This window comes from Podarcis cretensis (genome assembly GCF_951804945.1).
Source record: "Podarcis cretensis genome assembly, chromosome: Z".
NCBI lineage: Eukaryota > Metazoa > Chordata > Lepidosauria > Squamata > Lacertidae > Podarcis > Podarcis cretensis.
Window position 1 is genome coordinate 35,346,242 of NC_137184.1, and position 13,530 is coordinate 35,359,771.

At 40.9% G+C, this 13,530-nt stretch overlaps 1 long non-coding RNA gene across 4 annotated transcripts in view; it reads left to right on the forward strand.

The window, feature by feature from the left end:
• Positions 1-319: 319 nt before the first annotated feature.
• Positions 320-13,530, forward strand: part of LOC307208105 — an 83,127-nt gene continuing 69,916 nt past the window's right edge. For 2 of the 4 annotated variants that reach the window (XR_013834978.1, XR_013834979.1), the window contains exon 1: positions 1,834-2,697. This is a non-coding gene — a long non-coding RNA (uncharacterized lncRNA). Of the gene's footprint in view, positions 1,361-1,833; positions 2,698-13,530 lie in introns of those variants that run through there. The other 2 variants (XR_013834977.1, XR_013834976.1) reach the window with 2 other exon arrangements.

Here is a 13,530-nt window from a genome sequence, read left to right on the forward strand (position 1 = left end):
TCCCACATCCAGCCACTGGTCACCATGTGCACAATCATCAGGCAAGAGAACAAGCAACAAATGTGTGAAGGAGCCCATGGTTTTCTTGATGTCAAGTTCAAATAGGGTATTCTATTTTAAGTCTTTCCTCACTCTCTCTGGTTTATACCTGTGAAGAACTATGGCCCCCTTTTTTTTTGCTATAAATTTCAAATTTAATTGCCTTTTGCAGTAGTTATTTACGCCTCATATTTTATTCATTTTTCAAATGTCAGGTAGGACACCAGGGATGCCTGGAATCTTTCTCCAAAGTCCCAGGTGAGCCTAATTAACATTCCTGGCACAAATGCAATCCTAACTAATTTGTTATTGAGCTTAATCAAGCTATCACATCTAATTTCATCTTCCTGTAAAAACTCATTTCAGGTGAAATTATTCCTCTGTGCTTCAGAAAGGGCAACATTGGCATGAGCAGCATCAGTCTTGGCCCCCTTCTAATTTCTTGCTTCTGGACAAGACCCCAACTTTGCCCTCTTACTCCACCCTGTTTTTCTAATTGTTGCCTACTGAGCAATTACTCAGAACCGTGGAGGCACACACACATGCAATCCGTATTAAGAACCAGTCACCTTTCTTCCCTTTTGGTATGTAATCATTTTTTTTGATTATTGCATTTTTAAAGGTTGTGAGCTGTTTAGTGCCTCTGGAGAAAGGCAGTTCACCAACTGGTATGTTCAAACCACCGTTTGACTAATATCCTGCTTGTTCTTACAATCAAAGGGAGTATGATTCTCATTTTAATCCTTGGGAAGGGAGGTTGGGCGTTCTGTGTAGAGTTGCCAGCTCCCTTTTACTGGCCCTGCTCCCATGCTTTTAACAGTAGCACGATGCTACGTGTCTTTCTCCATTTCTTTTTGCCAGGAAAAGCTTCCCTTGATGAATTTTCTCACTTTGTCACAGGATGAAGGCAACTTGAATAGAAGTTGGCCACTCTTCACTACTTCTAATGCCTGTCATATCCATTGGATCTGATGGTTTGCATAACTTCTGAAACTTCTGACTCTGCTCCATTTTCTATGTATTAATTTAGAGTAGCTTTCCCCAACCAGGAGCCCTCCAGATGTCTTGGACTGCAGTTCCTATCAGCCCCAGCCTGTGGTGGCAAGGGTTGAGGAAAGATACAGTTCCCAAACGCCTTGGTACCTGGACATTTTGGCTCCTGAACGCTGCAAACCCAGAAGTGAGTGTTGCGGTTTGCGAATGTTCTTTGGAACCCAAACATCCGACGGGGCTTCTGCAGCCAATCAGAAGCTGTGCTTTGGTTTCTGGACATTTTGGAAGTCAAACGGACTTCCGGAATGGATTCTGTTCAACTTCCAAGGTACAACTGTATGTTTGTATGTTTGCCACCAATCGCCAAAAGGCACAATTGTTTTTTGAGAAAAAGTTGGAAATGAGTGTGCTCGAGGCCTATGTTCTTGGGAGTGGTTCCAAGATGGATGCCAGACTAAAAGCTGCATAACAGAAATCAAAACCAGCTATTGTTCTTGTTATTGGTGTAGCCTAGATCATAGCTGTCAACTTTTCCCTTGTCTTGCGAGGAATTCTATTCAGAATAAGGGAATTTCTCTTAAAAAAAGGGAAATGTTGACAGCTATGGCCTAGATACGTTATAGGAGTTGTAGGCCGAAACATCTAGAGGGCACCAGATTGGGGAAAGCTACTCTAAATATTAGTAGTGGTAGAATTTATTAATTTTCTATACTGCCCTTCACCAAGAGACCATAGGGCAGTTTACAACATAAAACACAAAATATATGATATAATAATAGTACATGGAAAAAAAGACAAATACTCCCCAAACACTTTAAAAGGCCATAGAATGAATAGTAGCCAAAAAGGAATATTTTCACCTGGCAACTAAAGATACTCAATGAAGGCACCTGGCGAGCCTCCCTGGAGAAAACATTCCTCAAATGGGGAGCAACCTCAGAAAAGGCCCATTCTTGTGTTGCCACCCTCTGGATCTCAAATCATTTCCAAAGCAAAAAAAGGGATTTCTTGCTAGCCATTGAAGGATCATGTAGCTATCATGTTGAGATCACAGCATTATGTAATCAGTCATATTTGGCTTGGTGCTAGCAGCATGAAGCCAAATTAAATAGAGGGCAAGCTTCTTGTTTGCACTCTGAATGGGAGAAACATTTCACTCCATTTCCTAGGTCCTCACAATTATTGTCAAAATGTGGAGTGCATTTTGCAGGAAGTGTTTTTGTTTTGTGAAATGTGACCCCTACTATATTTTGGGCTCATCTCTACAATAGGCATGCCAGCAATACTGCATCAATGAACTATTATCTCTATTGTAGAGTCAGGGAGCTGTCCACTGAGATTTTCTGATGTGCAAGCCCTATGAAGTAAATGGGAACTGTGTACAAGAGCAGGGAACTGCTTCTGTTAGTTTCAAATAGGTTTGTATTGGATAGCCTCCCAGTGGATTATGTCCTTGGTGTATTTCATTTTCATTATTCAGTAAAGTTTCTTGAATCTATTCCCGGTGTCAGGCGGCGGCTGTTTCCTGAGATGCCTCTTTCCTGAACTTAAAACACGCACCCTGTAAAGAAGTGAAAAGTTTCTAAATAATTGGACAGATGTGTGCAAAACAGTAGAGTATTCCTGAACAGGAAATTGGAATTTGCACTACAAATCCCAGGAAAGGTCAGTCTCCTGATGGAATTGTGATATGTGTTAACAGGGGTTGGGGCGAGGGGAAAAAATGCTTGAGCATATCAAGGGATTGCAGAAGTGCAAAAATGTGCTGTCCCTCTATGTTCTGTTTGGGGGGGGGGACTTACAAAAAATGTATTTATTGCATTTATATATCACCTTTTCCTCCAGTGAGTTCAAGCTCATGTACATGGCTCTCACCTTCAAAGTTACTCCTCACAAGGTTACCCAGTGAGCTTCATGCATAAATTGAGATTCTAATCCTGACCTCCTAGGTCATATCTCAACACCAGGGCTAGTCCAAGAAGTTTTGCCACAGTAGGCAAAATGCCCCAGTGCTACCCTCACAAATCTGGGTACCTCTGCCCCCCTCCCGATCCCACCATCAAGTCATGACAAAGGTTCTTGAGAGCAGAAGCAGGAAAGGCCTAGGCAGTGCGGCCTATGAGGCCTACACAAATCTTTCAAACCTAACTGTTAGCAGTAAAATGCTGTGCCACTGTGACTCGTGACTCATCTTGGGTTCCCTATAAATGTAACCAGCCATCTCTGTGAGCCTCAGTGTAGTGTGTGTGTGTGTGTGTGTGTGTGTGTGTGTTAGCCAGTATGTTGTGTTGTTTGCAGACAGAGCGGCTGCAGGACTCCAGTTAATCATTAATTCAGATCTCTTCCTCTGTGAAGAGTCAGCTAGTTATTATGAGCACTCTGTGTATGCTCTTTGACTATGCTGTTTCTGAGCAAGTTTATTTTCTTCAGTAAAGTTTCATTCTGTTTATCATCACAATTGTACTCTCACCTGCAGCTGCGCCCATGCAGTGGCAGAGAGCAGGCGGGGGTGGGGCTGGTGCGTGTCCCGGGGTCATGGTGCGCCACCCACAGGGTCGTGGCGTACGTCCTGGAGGTGTGGACGGCTGCCTGTGGGGACATGGCACCTAGCGCAGGCAGGGAGCAGCCACTATGGCACCCCACCGGGATCGCGCTGCCGGGGGTGGTGCACTCCCCCCACATTCCTCTTCCTCCGGCACTGTGCCCATGCTGCCACCATGCTGCATTAGCAGTAGCAAGGGCAATGGGGCTGTGTTGTTGGCATGGGTGATGCTCCAGTGTGGCTGGCAGCACAATGACAGGGGCAGGATCTGCCGCTTGAAGCAATGGGCTTCACTTTGCCTAATGGATGGGCTGCGCTTGCTCAACACTCAGTTATACCACACTGACTCTTAATGGCAGAATCTGTCAGCAATTGATGCTTCTAATTGTTTGGCATTTCATGATGTATGGAGAGAAAAGCACAGGCCATTCTGTTGGCATCTAAAGCATTTCTTTCCGTCCCCCTTGTACTAAAAGTATTGACAATGGAGCCTGAAGTAGTTATCTCTAGTGAACAGAGAGGCATTTCTTTTCATGTGGGTGCCCTTAATGGTTCATAAATGTCTGCATAATAATGCATCTGTTGACTTAACATTCATATTTATTTATTTTTACCATTCCTGTCTGTTACTTAAGTTGCTGTATGGTGCAAATTATTTGCTGCTCTGAAGAGAGAGGAGGAAAAATATTAGCTTATCTCTCGACTTTCCACCACAATCTCTTTGCATATTTTTCACTATGAAGCCTTTGCTTTTGTGCCTTTCAGAAACGATAGATTGTTCCAGCATTAACTGAAAATAATATGCAAACTGTACATTTTCATTTTAAGAGTGGTACAATGTAAAATATGGTCATTCTAGGCAAGTTAAAATAACTGTTGATCATTCCCAAGTTTAACTGCTGATCAACAATGGCTGGTAGGGCTGGCACCTAGAGCTTTCCAGTTAAGTTTGTTGCTTTTCAGAATGATTTCTATTATAGAACTGAATAGAGCAAAAGTATTTTGCATTCCAAACCTTCCCATGCAGTCAATGAAACATGGAATCGATAGAAGAAGAGTGGTCAATATCCACTATTGGCAGTTCATTTGCACTGAAGGTGAGAGATTGCTAATCTTTTTAGAGGCTGGGGGCACATTTGGAATTTTGTGAGTGTCATGGGTGCTTGCCACAAAATATCTGATGTGGAGTGTGTGTGTGGCAAAACACAAAATGGCTGCCACATCGAAAAGAACAGAAAAAGAGACAGGGAAACAAAATGGTGTAGGCATGTCCCTGGGGGAAAGAGAAAGACACCTACATCAGCCACTACTGCACAGAGACAAGCTATTTGCACCTCAAAATGGAAAGGTGGGTGGGTGTCTAATCCTTGAATACAAAGAAATGTGGGCATATTTAAGGGGCATGTTAAGTGTAGGGGTAGCCAAACTAGAGCAAACAGAAACTGAGCAGGAAGCACAAACAGTCTCACACAAAGACAAGTGATATCTAAAGATGGAAGACTACCAAAAACCTTTTTTGACATGACTGACAATATGGACTTGGTTGATATCTGGAGAACAAAAAATCCTCTTGAGAGAGAGGGGACCTTCTTTTCTGAAGCCAAAATGACCTGGACTAGAATTGACCAAATATGGGTTACTAGAGGATTGGCGCCAAAGATAAAAAAGTGGAAATCTGCCCAAAAACATGCTCCGACCATAATGCCGTGAAGATGGAGATGAACCAAACAACAGCTGGTACCTTTAGATGGAGGATGAATGACACCTTATTCAGAGATAAAGAAATCTGCAAAAAGGCCCAAAAAACATTGAGAGACTATTTTGAGATTAATATGAGGACTAATGTTGAAAAAAGAGTAATCTGGGATGCAAGCAAAGCCGTTATGAGAGGCTTCTTGATACAACAAAATGCAATAAAAAAAAGAACCCAAAATGTGAAAAAGGATAAGATTTTGGAAAAGATAAAAGAAGGAGAAAAGAAATTAAGATCAAAACCAAGGTCTCAAGAGATTTTGAGAGAAATTAAACTATATCAAATTCAATATATGGAATTGATGAATCAAGAAATAGAATGGAAAATCAAACAAATGAGACAGAAGACCTTTGAATCCGCAGATAAATGTGGTAAATTTTTGGCTTGGCAATTGAAGAAGAGACAAAAATTAAACACAGTGACAAACCTGGAGGTGGATGGAAAGAATATTTATAATCCAATGGAGATTAGAAGCTGCTTCCAGAGATACTTTAAGCAATTATATGCACAAGGGCCACAAAAAGACTCTGATATAGAACAATTTTTGGAGAAAAATGGACTGAAAAAAATTTCAAATGAAAGTAAAGTACTTTTGAATCAGAAAATAACTGAACAAGAAATAGAAAGTGCTATTCAAAACATGCAATTGGGCAAATCTCCGGGGCCTGATGGATTGACTTCCAAATATTATAAAACTTTAAAGGAATGGATATTGCAACCTTTGAAGGAAGTCTGTAACGAAATCCTTGAGGGGAAAAAAGCACCTGAAACGTGGAAAGAGGCCTATATCACGCTTATACCGAAGACAGAGACTGAAAAGACCCAACTTAAGAACTACCGCCCAATTTCCTTACTAAATGTGGATTACAAAATTTTTGCTGACATTTTAGCTAAAAGATTGAAAAAAGTTTTGATGGGTGAGATTCACAGGGACCAAGCAGGCTTTCTCCCGAGGAGACATTTATCAGATAATGTAAGGAACATAATAGACATTTTGGAAATGTTAGAAGTCAATATAAATACGAAAGCTGTTTTGATATTTGTTGACGCGGAGAAAGCCTTTAATAATATTTCTTGGACTTTTATGAAGAAGAATCTCCAGGGGATGGGGGTAGGTCAAGGGTTTGAAAACGGTATAGGCGCAATATATTCTGAACAAAAGGCTAAACTTATAGTGAACAATGTTATTACGGAAGAACTTAAGATAGAAAAAGGGACACGTCAGGGGTGCCCAATTTCCCCATTACTTTTTATCTCGGTCCTGGAGGTTTTGCTGAACATGATAAGAAAGGACCAGCTGGTTAAAGGGGTTCAGGTCGGAGCGAAACATTATAAACTGAGAGCATTTGCAGAGGATTTGGTGCTTACATTACAAGAGTCTAGTTCTAAAAGGGTTTTGGAATTAATTCAAGAATTTGGTCAAGTGGCAGGATTTAAACTGAACAAGTCAAAAACTAAGGTATTAGAGAAAAATTTAACAGTTATTGAGAAAGAGAGGTTTCAGAATGAGACAGGTTTAACTGTGGTTAAGAGTGTAAAATACTTGGGGATTAATATGACAGCTAAAAATATGAATTTATTTAAAGACAACTATGAGAAATGTTGGAAACAAGTGAAAAAAGATTTAGAAATTTGGTCAAATTTGAAGCTCTCTTTGTCTGGTCGAATAGCAGCTATAAAGATGAATGTATTGCCTAGAATGCTGTTTTTGTTCCAAACATTGCAAATTGTGGATAAGATGGAATGTTTCAAGGGTTGGCAGCAAGACATTTCTAAGTTTATCTGGCAGGGCAAAAAGCCCAGAATAAAATTTAAGATTTTAACTGATGCAAAGGAAAGGGGGGGATTCGCCCTGCCAGATTTGAAACTTTATTATGAATCAGCAGCATTCTGCTGGTTGAAAGATTGGCTGCTTCTTGAGAACACAGACATTTTAGATTTGGAAGGTTTTAATAACTTTTTGGGTGGCATGCATATCTGTGGTACGACAAAGTTAAGGTTCATAAAGGTTTTAAAAACCATATTGTTAGGAAAGCATTGTATAATGTTTGGATTAAATATAAAGATTTGTTGGAGAACAAAACTCCAAGGTGGCTGTCACCAATGGAGGCAAAGGCACTTAAAAAGCTTACTACAGAGTCTAAATGGCCAAAATATTGTGAAATATTGGAACAGGAGGACAACAAGTGGAAATTGCAGAGTTTTGAGAATCTAAAAGATAAAGTGCGAGATTGGCTTCACTATTATCAAATAATGGAGGTTTATAAGTTGGATAGGAAAATTGGTTTTCAGGTGGAAAAGTCAAAATTGGAAACAGAGCTGTTAGAATCCAAAACTAAGAGCTTGTCAAAAATGTATAATTTGCTGCTGAAATGGAATACACAGGATGAAACGGTTAAATCAGCTATGATTAAGTGGGCACAAGATGTTGGACATAACATTATGTTTGCTGACTGGGAAAGGTTGTGGACCACCGGTATGAAATTTACGGCGTGTAACGCCTTGAGAGAGAATATTATGAAAATGATCTATAGGTGGTACATGACCCCAGTCAAGCTTGCAAAAATTTACCACTTATCAGATAATAAATGTTGGAAATGTAAAGAAAATGAAGGTACATTCTTTCACCTCTGGTGGACATGCCCAAGGATTAAGGCTTTCTGGGAAATGATATATAATGAAATGAAAAAGGTATTTAAATATACCTTCCTGAAGAAACCAGAGGCCTTTCTCCTGGGTATGGTTAGCCATGTGGTGCTAAAGAAGGACAGAACGTTTTTTATGTATGCTACAACAGCAGCAAGGATACTTATTGCAAAGTATTGGAAGACACCAGATCTACCCACTCTGGAAAAATGGCAGATGAAGATGACAGACTGCATGGGACTGGCAGAGATGACTGGCAGAATCCGAGATCAGGAGAAAGAGACAGTGGAAGAAGATTTAAAGACAGTGGAAGAAATTTAAAGACTATCTTAATAAATATTATAAAATTAATGAAGGTTAGAATTGACATGGGTTTAAAAACTATGTGGTTTTCAGGGGTGTTGATTATGAAAAAGAATAAAATTATTAAAAAATATGGGAAGTAAGGGAATGGATTTGCTGATTAGATAAGGAAAGTGGAATACAGAAGGGGGAGGTGTGAGGAGGTCGGGAAAATTAGGTTCAAGAAAATAAGGATGGAAATTATACTTGTTTCTTTTTGTTTTTTGTTTGTGTATGTTTTTTATTGTTAAACTTTAATAAATATCATTTAAAAAAAAAAGGAAGCACAAACAGTCTCATGTACATTGTGGATTTTGCAGAAATATTTATTAAGACCTTTCTCAGGTGCAACAGAAGGTACTGTTGGCCTGTTTGACATTGGAATGGATTGGTTTGGAAGATGGTGGACTCTCCTTCATTGGAGGTTGTTAAACATATGTTGGATAGCCATCTGTTAGGGATTCTTTAGCTGTGATTCCTTCATTGTAGAGGGTTGAACTAGATGACTTTTGGCACCCCTTCCAACTCTACAATTCTATGATTCTATGAAAAGCTCCAGGTTTGTTTGGTTTTTGTCTTTGGTGTTAGGGAAGGGGTAGTACCTCTGGTGGGGGACATGTTTCCTACCTCTGTCTCCACTCTGCACTTAGCTTACAGCTGGGGCTCCTGGAAGCTGTCAGCATGCGACACTAGCAACACCCCACGAAAGGGTTTTGATTGGCTGGCTAAACCAGGTGAGGGTAGCCAATGGGTCTCAAACCTTTGGTGAGTTAGGGACTTCCCTTACATGTGAGCAGACAAGACCAATAGGGGGTCCAATGATTCAGAAGGCAGTTTGGAGCGAGGGGCAGATGAGGCTCATCAACCTAGGCAGGTAGCCAATCTAGGAAAAAGACAACTCTGATCCTAAACCTCCTCTGCCTTAAGGGACATCTTCAGGAGAAGAAAAGGCTAAACCCTGCAGTCCAGAGGGGAGTCCCTAAGATGATTGGATGGCACCTTCTACGCCTCCTTCTGGCAACTCCTGCAGCAAAATGGATTGCTCTGCTTTCCTTTGGACCACATCAGCATAGCTAAGAATGGGATCTTGGTCATCTGGGCAGCTCAGGACCTCCCTACACACTGCCCAGGCTTGCACTCCAGGGAAGTCATTTCAGTGCTGCTAATGCAGCGGTTTGTCTTCACCCCCAGAGGCGCACTCCATTGTCTCCCGAGACAGACAGATTCCAACAACAACAGTATTTCTCTAGATGGCAATGATGCACTGACATTGGGGAAGCATTGCAGAACAACTACTAAAGTGAAATGATGTATTGAGGGTCCGGTAAAAATCCTGTCATTGACATGTTGGTGAATCTGGAAGGGTCCATGATTCTGCTGGCTTGCAATATCTGCTGCTATGGTTTTCAGTTGCTATGACTATTTCAAATTTGGTTAGACCTTCCCATAGCATTGACCTGGCTGTGATGATCAGATCACCTTCACTCCAGAAGGTTAACACAGTGGTGCTCTTTTGACTGTACAGTAGTAGCAATAGAACGAAGCAGGAACCATTAGGAGTTGTATAGAAGGAAACTAAAGCAAAAAAAGAAGCCCAGGTTTGTCGTTTTCTTATGAGTTGCACAGTGTGCCTTGCTTTTCGATTGAGGTCAGCCATGTGCACAGTTCTATAATCCTCTGGGGCAAAATGCTCCTGTGGGCTTTGAAAGAAGAGTTGCTATCTGGCCCAGCCGTATAAGGATTCCATCAGTTTTATTTTTGTGCCACACATTGCTGATGCTGTATTATATAACTTAGTTTTAATGATGCAGTAAAACTCTGGAACAGGAAATGAATGGGCAGGAAAGTGATAGCTATTTAATACAGTTCTAAAGGTTGTAGGCTGGGTGATAATGCTGAATTTAATTACATTCACTCTGTCATAAACTATGATTGTTAGTCATAATATTATTGTACTCTGGTGTGTTTTAATCAGAACATTATTATTTTTTAAGTGCAGTGGACTGGATTTGCACTAAAGGCATAAGATTGTAAGAAGAGCTTTACTGGATCAGGCCAAAGACCTTATTACTCCAGCTTCCAGTTTTTTCAGTGGCCAATCAGATGCCTACAGGAAGCCCACAAGCTGTATCATATCTTTTCTTTTAAAATTTTGTTATGATTTTCAGTTATATACATTTCAATAGTTTTACAATCATTTAAAAAATTCAAACTTGACTTCCTTCCCCCTCTTTCTGCAGTTCCTTTAATTTTTTTTATGTTTCCTGCATATTCCAGATTAACTTAATTTATTCATTTCTTCATTTTCTTTTAATATATACTCTTATAAAACTGCAGGTTATGACAATAATCCTGCCAATGTTCTTATCTGTTTATTGTTTGTTTGTAAATATTCAATAAACCATTTCCATTCTTTTATAAAAAATTGTTATCTTGATTTCTTATTTTTCCAGTAAGTTTTGCCATTTCTGCATATTCCATATTTTTTTGGATCCAGTCTTCTTTCGTCAGGACTTCTTCTTTCCATTTTTGGGCAAATAAAATGCTTGCCATTGCAGTCGCATGAATAAATTTATATACAGTTTGGGTAGTTCTCTGCCCCAATAATTACCAAAAGGAAAGCTTCTGGTGTGTTTGTTTTTGTACAAATATTATTTTAAACATCTTTTTCAATTCATTATATATCATTTCCCAGTAAGCTTTAACCTTGCTACAAAATCACCACATATCATTAAAAGTACCTTCTTTCTCTTTGCATTTCCAACACTTGTTTGATTTTGATTTACACATTTTTGCCAATTTACTTTGTGTTGGATACCATCGACATAACATTTTCATATAGTTTTCTCTTAAACCATAGCATGCTGTGAATTTTATATTCGTATTCTACAATCATTCCCATGCTTCCATATCTATATTTTAAACAATATCTATTGTCCAATGTAGGGACGCAGGTGGCGCTGTGGGTTAAAGCCTCAGCGCCTAGGGCTTGCCGATCGAAAGGTCGGCAGTTCGAATCCCTGCGGCGGGGTGCGCTCCCGCTGCTCGGTCCCAGCGCCTGCCAACCTAGCAGTTCGAAAGCACCTCCGGGTGCAAGTAGATAAATAGGGACCGCTTACCAGCGGGAAGGTAAACGGCGTTTCCGTGTGCGGCTGTGGCTCTGGCTCTGGCTCTGGCCAGAGCAGCGATGTCACGCTGGCCACGTGACCCGGAAGTGTCTCCGGACAGCGCTGGCCCCTGGCCTCTTAAGTGAGATGGGCGCACAACCCCAGAGTCTGTCAAGACTGGCCCGTACGGGCAGGGGTACTTTTACCTTTACCTTATTGTCCAATGTATTGCTGAGGATTTTACTTGCTCATCCTTTGTCTCCCATTCCAATAATACCCCAAGCTGTATCATTGGATAGGTGTGAAATGGAGTGGGAAAAGGAAGGGATTACTTAGATGTAATGGAGTCAGAAGCAGGGATGGTAGAGAAACTCACGCCACTTTGCATTTAAAGGCAAACCTACCTAATTTATCCTCTTCATGGATCACTGCCTTGCCGTGGCAAAGGGGCTTGAATAACTCAGAGAAGCTATGAGCTATGCTGTGCAGGGCCACCCAAGATGGACAGGTCATAGTGGAGAGTTTTGACCAAAAGTGATCCACTTGGAGCAGGAACCAGCAAACCACTCCAGTATCCCTGCCAAGAAAACTCCATGGACAAAGACAACAGGCATACAAAAGTTATGATGCTGGAAGATGAGCCCCTCAGGTCGGAAGGCGTCCAACATGCTGCTGAGGAAGAGCAGAAGACAAGTACAAGTAGATCCAGAGCTGATGAAGCGGCTGGGCCAAAGCTGAAAGGACGCTCAGTTGCGGATATGCCTGGAAGTGAAAGGAAAGTCCAATGCTGTAAAGAAAAATATTGCATAGGAATCTGGAATGTAAGAACCATGAACCTTGGTAAGTTGGATGTGGTCAAAAATGAGATGGCAAGAATAAATATTGACATCCTGGGCATCAGCGAACTAAAATGGACGGGAATGGGCGAATTCAGTTCGGATGACCATCATATCTACTACTGTGGGCAAGAATCCCGTAAAAGAAATGGAGTGGCCCTCATAGTCAACAAAAGAGTGGCAAAAGCTGTACTGGGATGCATAGAACCAGATTGATTATATTCTCTGCAGCCAAAGATGGAGAAGCTCTATACAGTCAGCAAAAACAAGACCTGGAGCTGACTGTGGCTCAGTTCATCAGCTTCTTATAGCAAAATTCAAGCTTAAACTGAAGAAAGTAGGAAAAACCACTAGGCCGGTAAGATACAATCTAAGTCAAATCCCATATGAATGTACAGTGGAAGTGAGGAACAGGTTTAAGGATTTAGATTTGGTGGACAGAGTGCCTGAAGAACTATGGATGGAGGCTCGTAACATTATACAGGAGGCAGCAACTAAAACCATCCCAATGAAAAGGAAATGCAAGAAAGCAAAGTGGCTGTCCAACGAGGCCTTACAAATAGCGAGGGAGATAGTGAAAGATACAGAAAATTGAATGCAGAATTCCAAAAAACAGCAAGGAAAGACAAGAAGGCCTTCTTAAATGAGCAATGTAAAGAAATAGAGGAAAACAATAGAATGGGAAAAACCAGAGATCTGTTCAAGAAAATTGGAGATATAAAAGGAACATTTCGTACAAAGATTACCATAATAAAAGACAAAAGTGGAAAGGACCTAACAGAAGCAGAAGACATCAAGAAGAGGTGGCAAGAATACACAGAGGAACTATACCAGAAAGAAATGGATGACTCGTATAACCCAGGTAGTGTGGTTGCTGACCTTGAGCCAGACATCCTGGAGAGTGAAGTCAAATGGGCCTTAGAAAGCACTGCTAATAACAAGGCCAGTGGAAGTGATGATATTCCAGCTGAACTATTTAAAATTTTAAAAGATGATGCTGTTAAGGTGCTACACTCAATATGCCAGCAAATTTGGAAAACTCAGCAGTGGCCAGAGGATTGGAGAAGATCAGTCTACATCCCAATCCCAAAGAAGGGCAGTGCCAAAGAACGCTCCAACTACTGCACAATTGCACTCATTTCACACACCAGCAAGGTTATGCTTAAAATTCTACAAGGCAGGTTTAAGCAGTATGTGCACCGAGAACTCCCAGAAGTGCAAGCTGGATTTTGAAGGGGCAGAGGAACCAGAGACCAAATTGCAAACATGCGC